Source organism: Nymphalis io, chromosome 22 (genome assembly GCF_905147045.1).
Source record: "Nymphalis io chromosome 22, ilAglIoxx1.1, whole genome shotgun sequence".
NCBI classification, from domain to species: domain Eukaryota; kingdom Metazoa; phylum Arthropoda; class Insecta; order Lepidoptera; family Nymphalidae; genus Nymphalis; species Nymphalis io.
Window position 1 is genome coordinate 112,501 of NC_065909.1, and position 7,500 is coordinate 120,000.

At 38.4% G+C, this 7,500-nt stretch overlaps 1 long non-coding RNA gene and 1 other non-coding gene across 2 annotated transcripts in view; one reads left to right on the top strand and one right to left on the bottom strand.

The window, feature by feature from the left end:
* Window positions 1-7,500, top strand: part of LOC126777134 (uncharacterized) — a 52,885-nt gene that overhangs the window by 23,055 nt on the left and 22,330 nt on the right. The window lies entirely within an intron of this gene.
* On the bottom strand, window positions 1,384-3,286 carry LOC126777407 (small subunit ribosomal RNA). Its single transcript, XR_007670049.1, has one exon. It is a non-coding gene; the product is annotated as a small subunit ribosomal RNA (ribosomal RNA).

The window sequence follows — 7,500 nt, forward strand, 5'->3', positions numbered from 1 at the left end:
CTACGATCACTGAAGCGATTCTATACACGCCCGTGATATTAGTTTGTTTAAATTTTTTTTTTTTTTCTTTTTTTATTTCTTTTCAGTATATAAATAAAAATTAAAAAAAAAAAAAATATTAAAAAAAAAAAATTAAAAAAAAATATACGTTATTTGAAGATGACGATGCGCTATCGAAAGACGACAACATCGTGCTTTCCTCGAGAAACCGACGTCGAAACATCAGAAGGGACGCGTTGAACGACCCCGTTTTTATTATATTCGGAGTCGTCGTCTCGCATCCGAACGACATACGAACGCCGAACCGCATTTTGTTTTATTTCATTTTACGAAAAAAACAAACGAAACTTTCAGCGGACGCTTCTCGTATCCCCGCCGACTGACCGATCGACTGACTGACTGACTGATCGTCGATCATCGTATCATCGTCTAGGAGAGCGTGTGAAACGCATCATCGCACGTATCGATCGAAAGCACGAGGCCTCTATGAAAATATGATATAACGCATAAAACACAAAACACGAAAACACATCGACGTCACCACGGATCGATATCATATTAAATTCAAAAACGAATTCAAATCGACACTCACATAACGACCGATCGATGTAAACGATGACGAGACTCGTAATCGAACGGAGACGACGACGCGTAACGTAGACGTAGACGTAGACGTAGACGAAGAACGAAAGACGAAAACGAAAACGAAGAGCGACGAGAGTCTTGAACTCGAAACGTATACAGTGTCGTATATATATTATACATGTGACTCGCGGCGCGGATTCTTGCCGGTCTACGTACACAGGTATAACGAAGACGACTACGGTAACGACGAGTGAAGACTGCACGCGTGCAACTTCGATGTTCGTTAGCTAGCGTTCTCGCTAGTTACGTTCGCCGCGTACATACGACGTCCACATTCGAATTGAAAGTACACGATTACATACGTCTTACGACGATCGTTATATTCGTATCTCTTTTTATAATACTACGTTTTAATATATATACGTATATCGATTCGATGACGACGCTTCAGCGATACGTATTGTATTTATATATTTTTTTGCGAATATCGTTATTTTCATACGTGATGATACTAACGTCGAAGGCGATGACGACTCGTATATCAACGAACGCCTAGACGAAGACGACGTAGTCGTCGTCGTCGTCGTCGGAGAAACGATAATGCGATCCACCGATCGAATTCGCATTTTTTCGTATTATGATTCTTTTTGGTTGTTGTTATTGTTATTGTTTTATTATATCGTCGTATATCGGCACTCTCATTGCTCTTTCGTGCTGCACTGTTTATCTCGCTCGTATACAGAGAAGAGCTCGATCCGCACAGAGACGAAACAGAATTCGAGATAGATAAACGTACGTTAATGATCCTTCCGCAGGTTCCCCTACGGAAACCTTGTTACGACTTTTACTTCCTCTAAATGATCAAGTTTGGTCAACTTCCCAGCAACGCCGACGGCCGTGAAGCCACCGCGTGTCGGTCCGAAGACCTCACTAAATCATTCAATCGGTAGTAGCGACGGGCGGTGTGTACAAAGGGCAGGGACGTAATCAACGCGAGCTTATGACTCGCGCTTACTAGGAATTCCTCGTTTATGGGGGATAATTGCAAACCCCAATCCCCAGCACGAAGGAGTTTCAACGGGTTGCCCGGGCCTCTAGGCCAGGGAGAACATGCTGATTCCTTCAGTGTAGCGCGCGTGCGGCCCAGGACATCTAAGGGCATCACAGACCTGTTATTGCTCAATCTCGTGCGGCTCGAAGCCGCCGGTCCCTCTAAGAAGAATTTTAATACGCCGCCAGTGAGTTGCTCGACCGAAATCGGGCACACCTAAATGACGACGCCTATTTAGCAGGCTAGAGTCTCGTTCGTTACCGGAATTAACCAGACAAATCGCTCCACCAACTAAGAACGGCCATGCACCACCACCCACCGAATCAAGAAAGAGCTATTAATCTGTCAATCCTTCCGGTGTCCGGGCCTGGTGAGATTTCCCGTGTTGAGTCAAATTAAGCCGCAGGCTCCACTCCTGGTGGTGCCCTTCCGTCAATTCCTTTAAGTTTCAGCTTTGCAACCATACTCCCCCCGGAGTCCAAAATCTTTGGTTTCCCGGAAGCTGCCCGCCGAGCCATTGTAGTAACGTCGGCGGATCGCTAGATGACATATTTACGGTTAGAACTAGGGCGGTATCTAATCGCCTTCGAACCTCTAACTTTCGTTCTTGATTGATGAAAACACCTTTGGCAAATGCTTTCGCTGATGTTCGTCTTGCGACGATCCAAGAATTTCACCTCTAACGTCGCAATACGAATGCCCCCAGTTATCCCTATTAATCATTACCTCGGAGTTCTGAAAACCAACAAAATAGAACCGAGATCATATTCTATTATTCCATGCACGAAATATTCAAGCGGCATTTTGAGCCCGCTTTGAGCACTCTAATTTGTTCAAAGTAAAATTGTCGGCCCACCTCGACACTCACCGAAGAGCACCGCGATAGGATTTTGATATTGAACCGGCGTTTTACCGCCGGCTCACCGACGATATGCTCCGCAAACGTGTCAGTATCACCGCGGATGCGGTGCACCGACAGCGCGGCGCACAAATGCAACTACGAGCTTTTTAACCGCAACAATTTTAGTATACGCTATTGGAGCTGGAATTACCGCGGCTGCTGGCACCAGACTTGCCCTCCAATTGTTCCTCGTTAAAATATTTAAAGTGTACTCATTCCGATTACGAGGCCTCGAAAGAGTCCCGTATCGTTATTTTTCGTCACTACCTCCCCGTGCCGGGAGTGGGTAATTTGCGCGCCTGCTGCCTTCCTTGGATGTGGTAGCCGTTTCTCAGGCTCCCTCTCCGGAATCGAACCCTGATTCCCCGTTACCCGTGACAACCATGGTAGTCGCAGAAACTACCATCGAAAGTTGATAAGGCAGACATTTGAAAGATGCGTCGCCGGTACTGGACCATGCGATCGGCAAAAGTTATCCAGATTCATCAAAATTAACGACTTCGGACGAGACGCCCTCCGTCGATTGGTTTTGATCTAATAAAAGCACTCATCCCATCACTGGTCAGAGTTCTGATTGCATGTATTAGCTCTAGAATTACCACAGTTATCCAAGTAACTGAGTAAGATCTAAGGAACCAAAACTGATATATTGAGCCATTCGCGGTATCGCCTTAATACGGCTTGCACTGAGACATGCATGGCTTAATCTTTGAGACAAGCATATAACTACTGGCAGGATCAACCAGGGAGCTAACATAGATTATTCTCGACGACGACGACGACACGTCCGTGCGTGCTTGCGCGAACGCGACACCTTCGCCGTAAGTTTCTCTCTCATTTAACTCGATTCTCGTTTCTAGCAACGACGACGACGACGACGACGACGACGTTGTCTTCGTTCGTCGTCGCTTCGAAACGAGGTTCGTCGTACCGTATCGATTCGATCGCGTTAGACGCGATAGACTCTTACGGTTGACTTTTTTCATTCATTATCATAATAAATAATGATAAATAACCGACGACATCGAAGTAGCCCGAGAAGAGCACGACGACGACGACGACGACGATTCGTCTTCTAAGATGACACTCGACGGTCACGAATATGAATATTCGAAACGAGATCGTTCATTTTAGAAACACTTCCGTACACGATGTGCACGTATGTTATTGTTCAACGGATATATGTGTCGTGAAACATTCGGATCGACGCCCGGTGTTTGAGTGTTCGTACCGATACTCGGGTTATGTATTTTTCGTACATGATAGTTTTTGTTAATATAAAGAGTTTTAGGAACGACCGTTTCGCATACATTTCTATATGCATTAAACGAACGTACTGAATCTTTTAAAAACTCCGTCTGCCGCGTTTATCTCCGAAGACATCGTCATCGCACCACACATCGGGGTCCACAATAAATCTACACGAGAACGTCATACGTTATCATGTCGATGAATTTGTAGAGAGAGGAGCGATGACGACGCCGGAGTCGCTTTAGAAAGAGCAACTTACGTACGTCCGTCGGTCGGCACAGTTATAGAACGAAAAGTATATTTCTCCACATTATTTGTATAATATATTATTATTGTAAAACGACAACGCCGCGACGAGCTTACGACGACGACGACCGCGGCAGCAGCAATACATTATAATATAATACAATACTAGAAGAAAACAACTTTTCGATAGAGTCTTATCTTCAACGGTTGCGACGCGTCTCACGAAATAATATTTTCATATATATCGTTCGACGTTCGAACCGAACGTACTCTATGTATATGCCGGACGATGAATATGACATTCGGCGCTTCATAACGGCGGATGTATTTTTTTCGAATATTTTTATATTTAATGTTTTATATATAATATCAACCCCCTCCCCGTCGCAAGGAATAAAACAAAGAACTCCCCCCCAACCCCCTAACCTCCCACCCCCACCCCCGAAAAATTAACGCGGTACGTTCGTGTATTGTGGAATCGAAGTTTATATTTTACGACGATAACATACTTTATTTTTCTGAAATATTTTAAAATAACATTAGAATCGAACACGATAACGATATCCGAGTGATTTCATTCGATCACTAAATTTGAACTATAACAGAACGATAATAAAATATCTTTGAAATGTGAAAAAAATAACGCGGTACGTTCGTGTATTGTGGAATCGAAGTTTACATTTTACGACGATAACATACTTCATTTTTCTGAAATATTTTAAAATAACATTAGAATCGAACACGATAACGATATCCGAGTGATTTCATTCGATCACTAAATTTGAACTATAACAGAACGATAATATAACATCTTTGAAATGTGAAAAAATTAATGCGGTAAGTTCGTGTATTGTGGAATCGAAGTTTACATTTTACGACGATAACATACTTTATTTATCTGAAACATTTTAAAATGACACTAGATTCGATCATTGCATTTGAACTATAACAGAAAGATAATATAATATCCTTCAAATGTGAAAAAATTAACGCGGTACGTTCGTGTATTGTGGAATCGAAGTTTACATTTTACGACGATATCATACTTTATTTATCTGAAATATTTTAAAATTACACTAGAATCGAACACGATAACGATATCCGAGTGATTTCATTCGATCATTGCATTTGAACTATAACAGAACGATAATAAAATATCTTTCAAATGTGAAAAAATTAACGCGGTACGTTCGTGTATTGTGGAATCGTAGTTTACATTTTACGACGATAACATACTTTATTTATCTAAAATATGTTAAAATAACACTAGATTCGATCATTGCATTTGAAATATAACAGAACGATAATATAATATCTTCAAAATGTGAAAAAATTAACGCGGTACGTTCGTGTATTGTGGAATCTAAGTTTACATTTTACGACGATAACATACTTTATTTATCTGAAACATTTTAAAATGACACTAGATTCGATCATTGCATTTGAACTATAACAGAAAGATAATATAATATCCTTCAAATGTGAAAAAATTAACGCGGTACGTTCGTGTATTGTGGAATCGAAGTTTACATTTTACGACGATAACATACTTCATTTTTCTGAAATATTTTAAAATTACACTAGAATCGAACACGATAACGATATCCGAGTGATTTCATTCGATCATTGCATTTGAACTATAACAGAACGATAATAAAATATCTTTCAAATGTGAAAAAATTAACGCGGTACGTTCGTGTATTGTGGAATCGTAGTTTACATTTTACGACGATAACATACTTTATTTATCTAAAATATGTTAAAATAACACTAGATTCGATCATTGCATTTGAAATATAACAGAACGATAATATAATATCTTCAAAATGTGAAAAAATTAACGCGGTACGTTCGTGTATTGTGGAATCTAAGTTTACATTTTACGACGATAACATACTTTATTTATCTGAAACATTTTAAAATGACACTAGATTCGATCATTGCATTTGAACTATAACAGAAAGATAATATAATATCCTTCAAATGTGAAAAAATTAACGCGGTACGTTCGTGTATTGTGGAATCGAAGTTTACATTTTACGACGATAACATACTTCATTTTTCTGAAATATTTTAAAATAACATTAGAATCGAACACGATAACGATATCCGAGTGATTTCATTCGATCACTAAATTTGAACTATAACAGAACGATAATATAACATCTTCGAAATGTGAAAAAATTAATGCGGTAAGTTCGTGTATTGTGGAATCGAAGTTTACATTTTACGACGATAACATACTTTATTTATCTGAAACATTTTAAAATGACACTAGATTCGATCATTGCATTTGAACTATAACAGAAAGATAATATAATATCCTTCAAATGTGAAAAAATTAACGCGGTACGTTCGTGTATTGTGGAATCGAAGTTTACATTTTACGACGATATCATACTTTATTTATCTGAAATATTTTAAAATTACACTAGAATCGAACACGATAACTATATCCGAGTGATTTCATTCGATCATTGCATTTGAACTATAACAGAACGATAATAAAATATCTTTCAAATGTGAAAAAATTAACGCGGTACGTTCGTGTATTGTGGAATCGTAGTTTACATTTTACGACGATAACATACTTTATTTATCTAAAATATGTTAAAATAACACTAGATTCGATCATTGCATTTGAAATATAACAGAACGATAATATAATATCTTCAAAATGTGAAAAAATTAACGCGGTACGTTCGTGTATTGTGGAATCGAAGTTTACATTTTACGACGATAACATACTTCATTTTTCTGAAATATTTTAAAATAACATTAGAATCGAACACGATAACGATATCCGAGTGATTTCATTCGATCACTAAATTTGAACTATAACAGAACGATAATATAACATCTTTGAAATGTGAAAAAATTAATGCGGTAAGTTCGTGTATTGTGGAATCGAAGTTTACATTTTACGACGATAACATACTTTATTTATCTGAAACATTTTAAAATGACACTAGATTCGATCATTGCATTTGAAATATAACAGAACGATAATATAATATCTTCAAAATGTGAAAAAATTAACGCGGTACGTTCGTGTATTGTGGAATCTAAGTTTACATTTTACGACGATAACATACTTTATTTATCTGAAATATTTTAAAATAACACTAGAATCGAACACGATAACGATATCCGAGTGATTTCATTCGATCACTAAATTTGAACTATAACAGAACGATAATATAATATCTTTCAAATGTGAAAAAATTAACGCGGTACGTTCGTGTATTGTGGAATCGAAGTTTACATTTTACGACGATAACATACTTTATTTTTCTGAAATATTTTAAAATAACATTAGAATCGAACACGATAACGATATCCGAGTGATTTCATTCGATCACTAAATTTGAACTATAACAGAACGATAATATAATATCTTCGAAATGTGAAAAAATTAACGCGGTACGTTCGTGTATTGTGGAATCGAAGTTTACATTTTACGACG